Source organism: Xenopus laevis, chromosome 2S (genome assembly GCF_017654675.1).
Source record: "Xenopus laevis strain J_2021 chromosome 2S, Xenopus_laevis_v10.1, whole genome shotgun sequence".
Lineage (NCBI taxonomy): Eukaryota > Metazoa > Chordata > Amphibia > Anura > Pipidae > Xenopus > Xenopus laevis.
This window is the reverse complement of record NC_054374.1, coordinates 141,504,384-141,520,128: the sequence shown is the minus strand read 5'-3', so window position 1 is coordinate 141,520,128 and position 15,745 is coordinate 141,504,384.

The following is a 15,745-nucleotide window of genomic DNA, read 5'->3' as shown; positions in this document are numbered from 1 at the left end:
GGTAGGGTTGGTAGGTGGAGTGATGTCACTTTGCGATGCGTGTGATGTGACTTCCACAATGCGCGTGACATCACTTCCACTACATCCGTGCATGTGATGTCATGCGCACGACACGCTGATGTCACGAGTGGTGCATAGGGGTGTGTTTAGATCCGATGACTAGGGCCAATCCTGGGTATGGTAGGGTATAATGGGTGAAGTTGGGCATAACAGAACATGGTTATGATGTAATTAATTGGTTTCAGATGTCAGGAGGTTAAAAAATACTTTTTTAACAATGCATTATATGTAAGGCTTGGGCCACACAGGGGCCAGGAAAGTACATTTGATCCCTTTGGGGGGGCTAACCTTTGGCTTCTGCATAAACTTTTGTTTTGTACCCACAGGGGTACTTAATTGTGCCCATGATTAAGTACCCCTGTGGGTACGAAACGCGTAGGGCCCATGTAGATGCAATTATATATTTTTAACTTTGATTAATAAAGTCATTTTTTAACTTATATATTTTGGCCCTGTGGATCCCTTTGAGTGCCGGATAGCCCTGTTCTTTTTGTCGTATACCATTACAGGAAACCATAGAGCATTATACCATAGAGAAAACTCTATGGTAGAATGCACTCATATTAACAATGAAAACCGAAAAAGTGAAAGTAATGTGCCCTAATACTATGTGAGAACAAAAAAATATTAAATGATATTGCAAGACAAGTTGGTTAAGTAAAGTTTAACAGCCATGCGTATAAGATTAGAGGTACTTTACCAAGGTCCTTTTAATGACCGGTATTCTGACTCGGACTGGGTTCCAAATAGGCCCTGGCATGGCAAGTACACAGAGGCCCAAACAGCTCCCCACAGAACCACTACATAGTGAATATCTATGGCATTTTATAGCAGCCCCCCTGGCATTGGCCAGAATCCACAGATTACCAGTTTGGTGTATATTAAAGAGGATGTAATGTCAAAAAAATAAAATCCCATTTTTACTTTCTTTAATGAATAATAGATCTATCTCCAATATACTTTAATTAAAAAATGTGTACCGTTTTTCGAATAAACCTGACTGTATGCAGTGAAATTCAGCAGGGGGAAGCCCCCCCACCTTACTTCCCAGAACTCAAGCAGCTTTGTTTGTTTCCCTGTAAAGCAGCCGGCGACTGTGTAGAGATTTGTACCCGCAGACCCAGTGCAGTCTGCATATTCTGATTATTAATCAGTCTTCCTATAATGGCTTCTGGCAGATATTATTTGACTTGTGCTGTTTTGATAATTTATAATGATCCCTAAGCCTAACCTCCCAACTGAAGCCCAGACCACACTGAGCATGTGCATAGTCTTGGTCTTGCAAAGATGTTTAACAAAGTTACAAGATGATGACCCCCCTGTGACCAACTTTGAAAACATAAATCATTTATTTAATTAGGCTTTGTGGTGCAGTAAGTTCATGTTTATGTTTAGTATACAAAATACAGCATTTCTAGCACTATTCTATTTTAGACTTTAGTTCCCCTTTAGCAAACTGTCTGCATCACTTCAAAGGCAACCAAGGCCATCAGTTTGCCCGGGACAACCACTCATTTTACCACTTGGTAGCACCCAATCTAGATAGCAATGAGGTAGAGGTGCATAGTCAATTGTATTAAGAAAAATAAAATTCACTGTTGGTTCTGCCCATTACAAACACATTAATTCTGCCAGCAAGTAAGGCGCGGGGAGCTGAAATCTTTTACTAAAATACAGCCTCACTTTTTACAGTGAGCAAAATATACATTGCTAGGGTTATTTCAGTTTAACATGTGACTGATGAAATGCAACACACACCACAGTTAATACACAGATGATTGTTATAGCTACACATGTGCTATTGCCATACAACCATATTCAACAGAATTCAATTTAAAAGTAATTCTATATTGCTTTAGTACTGATAGTATTTGTGCTTCTGAATCCAGATAATACATATATGGACACACTCCAGCTGGAAACCTTCCCAGGGTTTTGCTCCATGACTGGCTCCCGTTAGCCGGCACATCTCCAGCTTTCCTGTGGGTGATGCTGTTGCACTGCACATTTTGCTGAGCAAGTTTTCATGCTTCAGTATTTTCTCCGCTGGGCATTTATATATTTTCCCCTGATGAACTTTTAACTTCAGCTGTAAATCTGTGTCACTTACTGGCCTGGGAAATTTCATCTATACCATATAGACAATTTGCAATAATACAGCTGGCACTTGAGCTGGTGGTGTTCCAGATTCTGAACTCTAGGTGAAAGTTGCTGATGGATGTGGCCTCAGAAAAAAAAGCATTATTTGGACTAAAATCTCTATAGATGTTAAAAGGTGTGGCCAGTGAAATTTTTGTAGCCTGCTGCTCCTTGCAATTGACTGCAGATGTAGTGTTTGGCATTTGAGAGTTATCATTTCAATGTAAACGTGATGGATATAAAAGATAAAATCTAATGCTAAAGAAATGTTGGGGTTTATGCAGAAGCCTGGGGAAATTCGGTTTGCACCTCCAGACTGAGATTTCAAAATAGGTTCTGGCAATACCAGTTCACAGAGGCCCAAACAAAGGCCCGATGAATAGCGACTGACTATCTATGGCATCTTACAGCATCCCCTGCAGCTTATTTCAGAATCTACAGATTGCCCCTCAATACCTGTCAGGTTGGGTGGGACATTGCAATCAATCCGCAAATATTCTTTGCTGATCTTTTAAGAAAATTGAAGTGTGTGAATAAAAGTAATAAAAAGCAAATAATTACCTAAAAAAAGTAATGTCAAATAAGCGGCTTTACTTTAAATCTTTAAGAAAGGAAACCCAGAAAGACACAACTAGTTGTGTGCACTGCTTATTCACACATTTGTGACCATCCAAGAACCAGTCATTAATTTTGATTAGCATTCATCGAAAAAGATTCTACACGTATGGGACCTGTTATTCATAATTCTCAGGACCTGGAGCTTTCCAGATAACGGATCTTTCCATAGTTGGGACTGTCCTATCTGAAGTCTATTAGAAAATCATATAATCATTAAATAAACCCAATAGGCTGGTTTTGCTTCCAATGAGGATTAATTATATTTTCGTTTGCATCACGTACAAGCTACTGATTTATTATTACAGAGAAAAAGGAAACAATTTTTTCAAATTTGGATTACTTGGATAAAATGGAGACAGCCTTTCAGTAATTCAGAGCTTTCTGGATAATGGATTTCTGGATAACGGATCCCATACTTGTACCATGATTGCACAGCAACTGGCATATAAGAACGTCAGTGATGACATACACTAATAGCTTGGTGGCTTAGTGGTTACTTCTGCTGCATTTACACCTTTGTGGTCCAGAATTTAATTGTATTTCCTCCCTGGGTTTCCTTCTACACTCTAGAAATTGCAAGCAAATTAAGTGATCCATTTAATGTTATTTCTAGATAAAACAATATAGTTTTCTGGAGACTAGTTTTTTTTGTATATAATTATATATTTTAAAGTTATTTTAGATTTTGTTTCCTTGCTTTATAGCATTGCTTTTTCTAATATTTTTTTAGGTTCTGTGGTCAAATAATGTGCCATTTAAAGGGAATCTGTCATGGGAAAACATGTTTTTTTTCAAAACTCATCAGTTAATAGCACTGTTCCAGAAGAAATCTGCACTGAAATCAGTTTTTCAAAAGAGCTAACATATTTTTTTTATATTTAATTTTGAAATCTGTCATGGGGCTAGACATATTGTCAGTTTCCCAGGTGCACCCAGTTATGTGACCTGTGCTCTGATAAACTTCAGTCGCTCCCCTCACGGCTTTGCGTGGGGCTTTGAGGGGAACGATTACATGTGCAGAATTTACTTCATACTGACACGTTCCTATGATTTTTATAAGAACGTGTCAGTATCGCTTTAAAGGGGACCTGTCACCCAGACATAAAAAGCTGTATAATAAAAGTTATTTTCATGAAATCCAAATTTTATTTTAATTAAAGTGTTAATAGCTGTTATAAACTCATTTAAAAATCTCAATCTCAACTCATTTAAAATGTCAATCAAATATTGTCTGTTCCTCCTCAATGCCTTAAGGTGGCCACAGACGTGCAGATTTACCTGCAATATCGGACGAACAATGGACTTCCCCATCTCCCGACCTGCCACTAACCATTCAGATCAAATAAAGTAGTAAAAGAACAGACCAGATGATGTTCTGCCCCTGACAGCAATCGTACGAAAGTTATGTCCGACCAAAGCTAGTGACAGTCTTCCACTGAAAATCGTATGATCAGCAATACATGCAGAGATATTACCCGCAGCCGCAGGGACAGGTTAATCTTTTAACCTGTCCCATCAACCAAACGACCGATCTCCGTGGGACGAAAAATGTTGGGTCCGAAAATCATACAAATCGAGGATTCGTACAAACGGATCTTTGCGTCTATGGCCAGCTTTAGGCATAGAGGCGGGGCAAGCAATTACTTTCACTTTCCATTCAGCAATTTCTAGATGTCACTGCTCTCCACACATCCCCACAGTTCTCTTAACCATGTATTTGTGTAACCAGTACATGGGGAGTGACATCGGGTCTCCCATTCTGGGGGACAAGATTCTGAGATGATACAAGGCTTGCCTTAATAACAGTGTTCCCAAAATGGCTCCTGTCTGCTTGCTATAATTATGAATTGCCAGACTGATGGAAACAAGATTCAAATAATTTATACAGTGTAATTAAAGTTAATTTTGCTTGACTAACATGACAAAACAGGATTTGAAATATTTTTTTTGGGTGATGGGTCCCCTTTAAGAGATCCCATACCTGTACAACATTTCTCTTACAATTTGCTGTCATACCTTAATCCTGCTATTTATTTGAAGTTCATTTGTCCAGAGTGGTAAATATTTAAAAGCTGTTATGTGACTGTGTTTAGAAACAGAACTGGCAACCACTACAATCAGTAATTAATCATGCTTATACTGACTTGCATACCTATCACTAATAATAGTTCCCTGTCTGTTTCATACTGCAATGATTTATAGAAAGGAACATCATGTGAACAAATTAGCACAGGACAAGATTTGGATCAGCACAAAAAAGGAGCACGGAGGAATTTAGGAGAACTGAAAATTAAAAATTAATCTAGAAGTCTGACACCATATGTTCTAGGCTTACTAGCCCTTTAAGGGTAAGGCCACGCAAGGAGATTCGGGGAGATTTTGTCGCCTGGCGACTAATTGCCTCGTCTTTTGAGTGACTATCTCCCCAAACTGCCTCAGCGTTTTTCCCCATAGGCTACAATGAAAAGTGGCCTGCGCTAATGCACACACGGCGATGCGTTTTCTATAGTCGCCCGAAGTTGCCTCAAAAGACGAGGCGATTAGTCGCCAGGCAACAAAATCTCCACGAATCTCCTCTACTTTTATTCTGCTGATTCACAACACATGCTCCAGGCTGCTCTCAGTTCTGATCGGAACTCAGGGACCAACTCACAATATAGTTTATTTATATATATATAATATAATATAAGATTCATGGTAAAAGTCTGATTAATAAAAATTTCAGGAGAATATTTCATGGTAGCATAGAAACTTTAATTTTTAATTCTGATCATTTCCATGGACCTCTAAGTTTAGTTTTTCAAGAGCAGCCCAAAGAGCTCTGAGCATGTGCAGTGATGTGATTTACAAAAGCCTGGCTAAAAAGATCCAAGATGGGGAGCGGCTGTTGATATCTTTGAAGTTCTGGATCATTACTGTTATAGAACTGCTGACTTGTATGTAGGTTGGCACAGTAAGTTCTCCTTTTATTCCCAGTTGGAGAAAGCTGCAAGGTGGCCATGATTTTAATTTGTTTCCATTAAACTTTTGGTAAAGTTTAATGTTAAAGTGAAACTGACACTAGATTCCTGCAGTGGGTCGGGTACCTGCAAAAAGAGTGTGTACCCTGCAGAATGAGGGTAGGATTTTCAGGTGCGGGTATAGATGCGGGGCTGCGGGTTGCGGGTCGGGTTGCGGGTCTCATCTAAATTTCTTATCTCATGTTATATTGTCTATATTTTACTCCTTTTAAAATTTTACAAAACTTGTATCTGCCCCGCCCACTTTTGATGATGTCACTTCCGCTTTGCAGCAACACCACTTCCTGTTTGATGGTGGTCGGCGGGTTGCGGATAAGGCAGTTGCGGGTCCGCGGATCAAAGTGTATAAATATGCAGATTGCGGGTCTTAGAAATTGGTTCCACGCAGGACTCAGACACTAAAAAGTTTCTTTCAAAATATTAATCTATATTAAAAGTTACCCGTAGGTCAGTTAGAGTTTCTAATGCTAACGGCTCCTGCTGCACAATTATGGCAGCCTCCTCATATGGGTTAGAAAGATAATGTAAAAGCATCAGGCAAATACTTTTATGGCAAAGTTATAAATATCCTTCAAAGACAATGTTATGATAGATGCAAAAAAGATTATTTTATGGTGTCAGTATCTCTTTAAGTGGGATATTCTGTAACATTATTTTGATGCACATTCAATATTTCACGTTATTTATTTTTTTGCATTTTCCATCTTTTAAAAATGCTTGTCCTTTACGATGGATTTACAGTTGAGTTAAAAGATGTGATGTCATATGGTAAATATAAAATAACGCTGAAAGTCTGAGACAAATCTCACATAAATACAAAATGGGTATGCCCACTCCCTTGATGGGCTGCCAGTATCTTGGTCTTATTGGCTGAGGGCTGCACGCACACTGAATACATAGAGACTGACACATTCTTGAGTACTGGATAAATACACAATATAACTCTGGAAAACGTTGGTGCTGTTTTAAGTTTTTGCACCCCCTGATGCACTTACGGGTTACGGTAGATCCAGAAAATGAAGATGTGGGCACATGACTTACTAAACCCAAAGCTGAAAGAGGAGCCAAGAGTTTTAGTATGATCAAAGCAAGCTCAGTCTCAGTATGATCCAAGAAAACTTCCTTTAACTGATATAAAAATAACCCAAAAAAGTAAAAAAAAAAAAAGGAGGCATCAGAGTTAATTTGTTGCTATGCAATATGCTTATGGGACTAAAGGAAGACACTGCTCTTTTGTGGTGACTGAATATTGTTCAGAAATATAAGAGAAGCTGACTGAAAACACAAACTAAAATGCTAACATGCATCCCAAGAAGCTATAAAATGCACACTCTCACCCCCACCTACATGTGGCACGGCCCTGACTGCTTTCTCCTGGATCATACCATCACCTGCCAGGAGGGAAGGCAACACAGCGTTCCAGCCAAGATAAATGTAGTCAGTACTGCACCTCTCACCTCAAGGAGCTCATAGCCAGGAACTGAAACCAACTAAAAATCCAGGAAATTCAAAGAATTATAGGTAGTAACAGAATTTATTATAATGGGGCAGGGACGTTCTGCATGGACTGTCTTTTAAATAAAAGGTCATTTCGAACCTCATATACTCTGAAGGAACACTGACTTGCCATTGACTAGCATGTCTGCTGGGCAAATAGAAGGTGGAGGCAGGTGTCCATGTTCACTAAAGGGCACATTTTGTGCCACTTCACCAGACGTAAATTTGTTGCCACGACGCTAATTCACTTAAATGTAAAGTTCTGTCTCAGCAGCCAAACACGGGCGAAGTCTCGCTAGTTCAATTCTGCCTAGTCAAACTTCCTTAGTTCTCACGCTTAGGTCAATTTGTATAGGGCAGGCTGGTGGGCCCCTGGCTCTTGTGGGCCCGGCTGGCCCAGATCCGCACCCAGATCTGGAGTCTTCTTCCTGCTGCGAGTCCCAACCTCCCTTTTTCGGAAAGTTGCAGCAAAAACACAGCGCATGCGCGTGCAAGCGCAGCACTCCGGTGCAGCAATGGGGGATGGAGGGGGCCCTGGGACAGCAGCCCCGGGACCCCCAGTCTGACCCTGAGGGCAGGTACTTATAGGTTGTATAAGCGGTTTTATTAGAGATGTTGGTTAAAATGCTTGAAATGGTCACTTATTAAAAATTTCCAAGGAAGCAAAATAAAGAATAAAGAGATCCTATAATGCCCTAGACATGAGTCCACCCTAAAACAAATGTGGCATGCCCCTCAAATTGGTTAAAAAAGTGAAGGCAATCCCGCTTTAAAAAATTAAAAGACAATACAATTGAGGAAGACATACGATTGAGGAAGATGCAGCTTTGTTTTATCAGTTTGCCTGGTCTAAGGTGGCGAAGGAAACTTTGGCGAAAGAGGTAATGTTCTGTAAAATTCGCACTTTGCAAAGTAATAATTGTTCGCCTGAGCGAAAATGCACCTGGTAATAGGGCACAAAACTGCGGTAGCGACTGCCTCTTTCGCTTGTGAATTGACGTCTACCCGTGTTAGTAAATTGCCAATGTCCCTGCGGATGAGATTTCTGGCAAATTTTCTCTAGCAATGGCCACTTCGCCCTTTAGTAAATCTGCCCCAAAGTTCGGATGCGCCCAAACCTAACAACTGATTCCCTAATAGAAGCATTCACATTTAAGCAAGCATCTCTTTCCCACCTTTGTTTCTTTAGAGCGCTCACCCAATTCATAGGCAGGTTTGGGTGATCATGCCCTGAACATCTAACCTATAATTGCAGGTCAGTCAATTATAACTGTGGTCAGCTCCCTGAACCTGCAGCAAAGGGAGACACCAAACATTCCACAAAAGTATGACACACACTCCACACACTCTCAGACAGCAGTGAGGATAAAAGCAGCTTTATTTCACAAACATACACAAGAAACACGTTAAGAAATATGTATGTGAAATAAAGCTGTTTTTAACCTCACTGCTGCCTGAGAGTTTGTGGAGTGTGCCTCATACTTTTGTGCAACGGTCCATGAATGGTTACCATCATTTGGTGATTGAGGAGAGTTGGTTGGCTAAACAGTGAGATACAACATTATAAATAATAAAAAAATTTATAAAATTAGCCCATGACTAAGTGCTCTATCGCATGAAACGCATCAGGCCTTTTATAGACGTGTAATATTTTACAATGGTTTTTTTTTTACATTTATTGAACCATTGGAACTTTTTGAAAGCCTGGTCTGTTTTTGCTGTTATGGTTTAACCCGCTCTGTCTGGGTGTAGGTTTGGGGCTTGTTACTCAACTTCTCTACTGCTGAGTTTAGATCCTATATCTATAGGATTATAGTGTTTATACAACATAATAGACATCTTAATAGCTATAACCTTTACTTTTGGCAGTCCCCATAAGCAGGCCAGGATTTGCAGCAAAAAGGTGCAAACAATAATGTAAAGTATATCATCAACGGACAAATATGTTATTAAAGGAAATAACTAGCACTCAATCAGTTTGATAAATCCCCTTAATCTTTTTTTTTTTTTTTAAGTCTTTTATTGTGCTTTATTATTATATAGTTTTACAATAAACAACAAAGTAATCAAGCACGTTTTAAACAAAATAAAACATGAATACAAATATAACTTTATGCATTATGATTTGGATTCAGTCCCCTTAATCTTAATACAATCATCATCTATGCAGAAGTTACTGATTTATATGAAATCATTTTCCTTGTTATGATCAGTAGTATGCAGTAGTAGTATGCAGAAAATAATCCATATATCTCACTCATTTTTTTTTTTAAAACACATAGGGGCAGATTCACTAACGGCGATTTTTTTGCCCGTTAGTTCCCCCCCTTTGACAATCGCAAATGTGCTACGAATACGCTAATTCACTAATATGCAAAGTTTGCTCTGGACGTCAACGCTGACGACCTTTCTCTAGCATTACTTACGCTGTACGATCATTTCATAAGGAAGATGCTCGTTTGTGCCTTAGGGCAATTTGCATAGGGTGGGAAATTTCAAGTTGTATGGAGGTCTTTATTATAAATGTTGGTGCAAATGTTACCACTTTTTATTACAAATGTTTAGGGAACCTTAATAAAGACAAGAGAGTTAATATAATGCCCTACACATGAGCCCACTGTAAAATGAATGTTCCATATGTTATGAAATGTCTGGAGAAACCCGGTTACCCAAAAAAAAGTTTGTCAGGACTTTTGCAGGCAATCCCGCTTCAAAAAAGGAAAAGTCGCCAGCGTTTCTGGAACTTTAATGCATTTTCAGCTCACAGGATATGATGTAAGTGACAGAAGATTGAGGAAGATGTAGCTTCTTTTTAGCACTTCGTCTGGTCTGAGGTGGCAAAGTCAACTCTGGTGAAAGAGGTAACGGTCAGTAAAATCCACACTTTACTGAATTTGCGGAATGAATACCTTTTGCCAGAGCAAAAAGTCGCCTGGCGATAGAGTGCGAATGAACTATAGTGACGTTCTCTTTCGCTAGCGAATTAGCGCCTGCGCCTGTTAGTGAACTGTCGATGTCCCTGCGGGTGGCAATGCTGGCAAAAAGTAGCTAGCGTTAGTCACTTCGCCCTTTAGTGAATCTTGCCCATAGTAATTATAGCTAAAACACAAGCTCTATTAAGTCTGGCCATGGATGAAGGCCATCAACTAAATAAAAGAAATTAGGTGTTGTATAAAGAAAATGTTTTAGTTAGTTGTATGTAGCAATGTTGGGTATTGCTGCTAACCATTAATATGGGGTAAGTTTGCAATTAGCAGATACCCTAAAACAATTATAAATCTTAACAAAAATCCAAGCAAGACTCTGCTGCAGAAGTGAATTGCTTTGCTATATATAGATAGTCTAATCCTGACTGGAAAGCAATATGTAGGCCGAAAGAAAGAATCTGGGAGGCTGCCTGTAACCTCGCACATGTGTACCCGTCACAGTCAGAACATGTGGTATTTTTTACCCAAATCGTGACTGATTTGCGGGTATTCTGCAGGACTCATGGGTACCCAACCCGCTGCAGGACTCTACAACACACTGTAACTATATAACTTTTACTCAAATAAGATCTAACAAGATTGAAACAGGTTCTCTGCAAGTTTAGATATATGTCTCTGAGCTATTAGGCTATTTCTGTGCTATAAAACCAGGGGATCTTGATGCATAGTTGGCCACAGAGACCATGGGCGCTTCGCCAATGAGGCGAGTTGAGGCTCTCGCCTCAGGTGGCAGCGCCCCACTAGGTACCAGGGGCTGCAAAAATGCTGCTCCTGGCACTTTAAGAGAAATTACTTTAAAGGGGACCCGTCACCCAAAAAAATTATTCATAATCCTATTTTATCACATTATTCAAGTAAAATGAACTTTAATTACACTATATAAATTATTTGAATCTTGTTTCCTCCAGTCTGGGAATTCATAATTATAGCAAGCAGACAGGAGCCATTTTGTGGACACTTATTAAGACAAGTCTTGCATCATCTCAGAATCTTGTTTGTGCACCAGAATGGGGGACCTGATGTCCATCCCCATGCCCTGGCTACACAATTAAATGGTGAAGAGAACGGGAGAATGTGGGGAGAGCAGCGTTTTCTAGGAAGTGCTGAATGGAAAGTGAAAGTAATTGTCTGCCCGCCTCTATGCCCATGGAATAGAGGAGGGGCAGACAATAATTTGATTGACAGCTGAGATGTTTAAATGAGCTTACAAAGGCTATGAATGCTTTAATAAAAAATAGAAATTGGATTTCATGTTTAATTTGAAAAGGACTTTTATTATGCAGATTTTTGTGTCTGAGAGAGTTAAAATCTAATTTTTGTTATGAAGGCAAGAGACATGTATGTAGCATGTGACATGTAAATACCTTATGTTTTCAGAAGCCTCTGCATTGCATGTTTTGCATTGTAAAGGGCTTGTTGGGTTCTTTTAGCCCGTCTCAACCTAACCATGTTGGTTTCTATGCTTTAGTTTAAAGGCAAAGTGTATATATATTTCAACTTGTAACATGGAATATGAATAAAGCTATAGGTTTAAAGTCCAACTACAATGCAATTAGCAGCTTTTTTTGTTATTTGCCATTTACTGTTTTATTTACCTTTAAAATGTCTGATATTCTTTATTCAGTTCCCATGTACCACATTATGAGTCAGTTACAATCACAGATGCCCATGTGTAGTGTCTGGGCATTGCTTTGCACTCTGCGTGTTCAGCTGGCTCTGCATTATCCTATTTCCTAATTTTAGCTTGCCTTCTGTTTGTGTATTCAGTTTGTTCCATCTATAAAAAAAAAAAAAAGAAGAAAGTGAAAACTTGTCAGCAGAACACAGTGCCAGTCAGCTGCTAAGTCTAATAAAATATTAGCAAGCACAAAGATGGCATTTCATTCTACAGAGATGCCAAGAAGGAAACAAACAGTGAGCAGAGGAAAAAAAAAATACAAAGAAGAACTGGAAAAGGGTCAGAAAAAAAGCAACGACTTAAAATTGGCTGACAAGGAAAGGCTTGACAAAAAGCAGTCATTTCCCCTAAAAAAGAAAAATGTTATAATTAACATATAGAAATTCAACAGCAATATAAAATACACTTTTTTAAATTTTGATATCTAGTGCAGCACAGGTGTCAAGAAAGCTGGAAAAACACATGTGGAAGGTAAATATTCCATAAACTAGAAAAGGTAGAAAAAAAAGACCAATTGAAAAAATGCTAAGAATGGGTAATTCTATAAGACACCAGCTACCCCTTTTAATGGTTTGGATAAAAGAGCATGTGTAGCTTGGAGTAATTAAAACCTAATCAGTAATGACAATCTGAGATGCTATCTGAGATAACAGCATGGCCAGGGCCGGACTGGGCTTAAAGCGGATGTAAAGGCAAAAAAAATAATGAAAAAGAAACCTGTCTCCATTATACTTTAATTAAAAAATGTATACCGTTTTTATAAGAAACCTGACCGTATGCAGTGAAATTCCTACTTCATTTTACTTGTTCTGACTGCTACAGATACAAAACTTCAGATGGTCCGATCATACTTTCAAACAGCAGGGGGGAGGCAGCCACCTTACTTCTCAGAAATCAAGCAGCTTTGTTTGTTTCCCTGTAGAGCAGCCAGCTACCATGTAGAAATTTGTATCCGCATACCCAGTGCAGTCTGAATATTCAGCTTTTATGGCAGATATTATTTGTACTTCTTTGATAATTTATGACGATCCAACTGAAGTTCAGACCACACTGAGCATGTGCATGGTCTTGGTCTTGCAAAGATGTTTAACAAAGTTACAAGATGGTGACCCCCTGTGAAAGCATAAATCATTTGTTTAATTAGGCTTCTGGTGCAGTAAGTTCATATTTATGTTTAGTATATAAAATACAGCATTTCTAGCCTTATTCTATTTTAAACTTTAGTTCCCTTTGAAGGACACCAGGAAAAAATACAGTGGGCCCTGCCGACCCAGACCTGCTTCCTGCCTGAAACCTTGTGCCCTGCCCCCAGATCTCCCCCCTGGCACCAATAGAGGCTGCAAAAACAGAAAAAATGTGTTTCTTTTTAATGAAAAAATAACACTAAGACAGTTTTCACTTTTAATTCGCAAAGCTTTTATTAAGAAATTACTTACCTATTCTTTGCTTGCGCTCCTCTTCAGGAATAGCGACAGGGCGACGATCCATCGTGTGGCCATTGATTTCTCCTCCCTGGCTATCTCCTATAGAAGGCACGGAGGAGAAATCGAGCACCACACAATGGATTGTCGCCCTGTCACCGTTTCTTAAGAGGAGCGCAAGCAAACAATCGGTAAATAATTTCTTAAAAAAAAGCTTTGCAATTAAAAGTGAAAAATGTCTTGGTGGTTTTTTTTTGTTAAAAAGAAACAAATTTTTTTTAAAAAAAAGAATTTATGTTACTGTTTTTTTAATAAATCGATCCTTTATTTTTTTTAATGATATAGTAATTTGAATCACCATACCTTAAGTCTGCTAAAAAATCATTTCAACATTAAATAAACCAAACAGGATGGTTTTACCTACAGTAAGGATTAATTATATCTTAGTTGGGATCATGTACGAGGTACTGTGTTTTTATTACAGAGAAAAGGGAAATTATTTTTTAAAAAATAAGCCTTTTTTGATTAAAAAGGAGTTTATGGGAGATGGCCTTCCTGTAACTTGAAGTCTTCTGGATCATGTGTCCTATGCCTGTATGTAGTAATATTAGGATCTCTTCCCACAATACCCCATGCAGTGTCGGACTGGCCCACCGGGATACCAGGAAAAGTCCTGGTGGGCCCAGGTGTCAGTGGGCCCTCATGCTGCTAGATATTTGGCCTATTTCATGGCCATTCCCTATTTCAATGAGAACTAAGTGGCTTAATAGATGGAATAATAGATTATAGTATTATAGTATGTAAAGAAAAGAGACTAGGAGAATAGAAGTTGAGTGAGGAGAGGAAGATTACTAGAATAGTAGTGGTCTAAGGTTACTTGGTGGGCCCCTGGTCAAAGGTTTTTGGGTGGCCCCCTGGTGTCCCAGTCCGACACTGAACCCATGGCAATATGATTTACCGATTATAAACAGATATAGCATAGTTTCCCTTTAAATATTTTCAACAATACGAAATATAGTCAAACGGCACTTTTGTCAGAACTTAGAGGCCACCTGAGCCCCGGAAAAGTTCTGACAAAAGTGCCGTTTGATAGAAGTGGCCTCTAATAGACAAATGAACAGACATACAACTTTACTTAATGATGTCGGTGGTGCATTTCTCAAACCCCCAGTTACATAGTAAAGGCAGTAGGTGAAAGCAATGATCTCTGTATCAGGGCTGTGTAGATGGCTGTCTCTGAAACAATTCTCACACACAAACACACTTGCATTTGGTCTCTAGGGAGTAAATACAAGAGATTCTGCGGTAAAACAGTCTGGAAAAGCATTTACGTCTGTAAACTACAGATAAAATGATGGGGCCAGATGTGTCCCTTGGGCCACTGACTGGTTGTGAACCTTATTTGGACAAACATGAAAGGAGCTGGAGGGAAACGCAGAACCAAACAGTCTGTAGCTTTGGAAGCTTTGAAGATTTTCAAATAAATAATCGTAACATTTATTTGATTTGTTTTCACGTGTGGGGGGGGAATTTTCCGCAGAATTTGTGTATTTTTCACTTCATTTCATTTATTTGGTGACAAAAAACAAAGCATCGGGACTTGTGCTTGGAGAAAAGACAATCAGTTTCTCGCTGGGATTATATTAACACTGAAAACCAAATATACGGATTTGATTAAATGAATTTTAGATTAAGAGCTCAGCTGCGACAGGAGCCTCCTCCTCCCATTGTTAATATGGATTTACAGATCCACTGGCTTTTATGGTTCCTGTGATTTAGGGTTGGATCTGTGTGAGTGTAAATATGTAGCCTGGCTCTGTTTAATGGCTCTCTAAATAGGCTAATTTCAAAATAAGTAAAAAAAAAAGAGAGGAGAAAATATTATTTGTTGGCTGTTATACATTGTAACTTCAGCTGTGACCTGGGTGAGGGCGATGAGAGATAATCCTGTGGCCCCTAATCATAACAATGGCTCTTATTTATGGGATATTTTCTCAGTTGCTTAGCCTGCCCCTCTTTTAACCCAAAAATGCTCCATATGAGATCCGTCTATTTTATAATGTTTTGCCTTTAGAGTAGAGGCCACTGCCCCAACGAGGCGAGTTGAGAAACTCACCCCAGAGCCCCACTGGTGGGGACGGCAAAAATGATGCTCCTGGTAACTTTAAAGGAAAACTTACCCCAAAATGAATACTTAAGCAACAGATAGTTTTATGATATTAAGTGACATATTAAAGAATCTCACCAAACTATATATATATATTTAAGTAAATATTGCCCTTTTACATCTCTTGCCTTGAACCAACATTTTGTGATAGTCTGTGT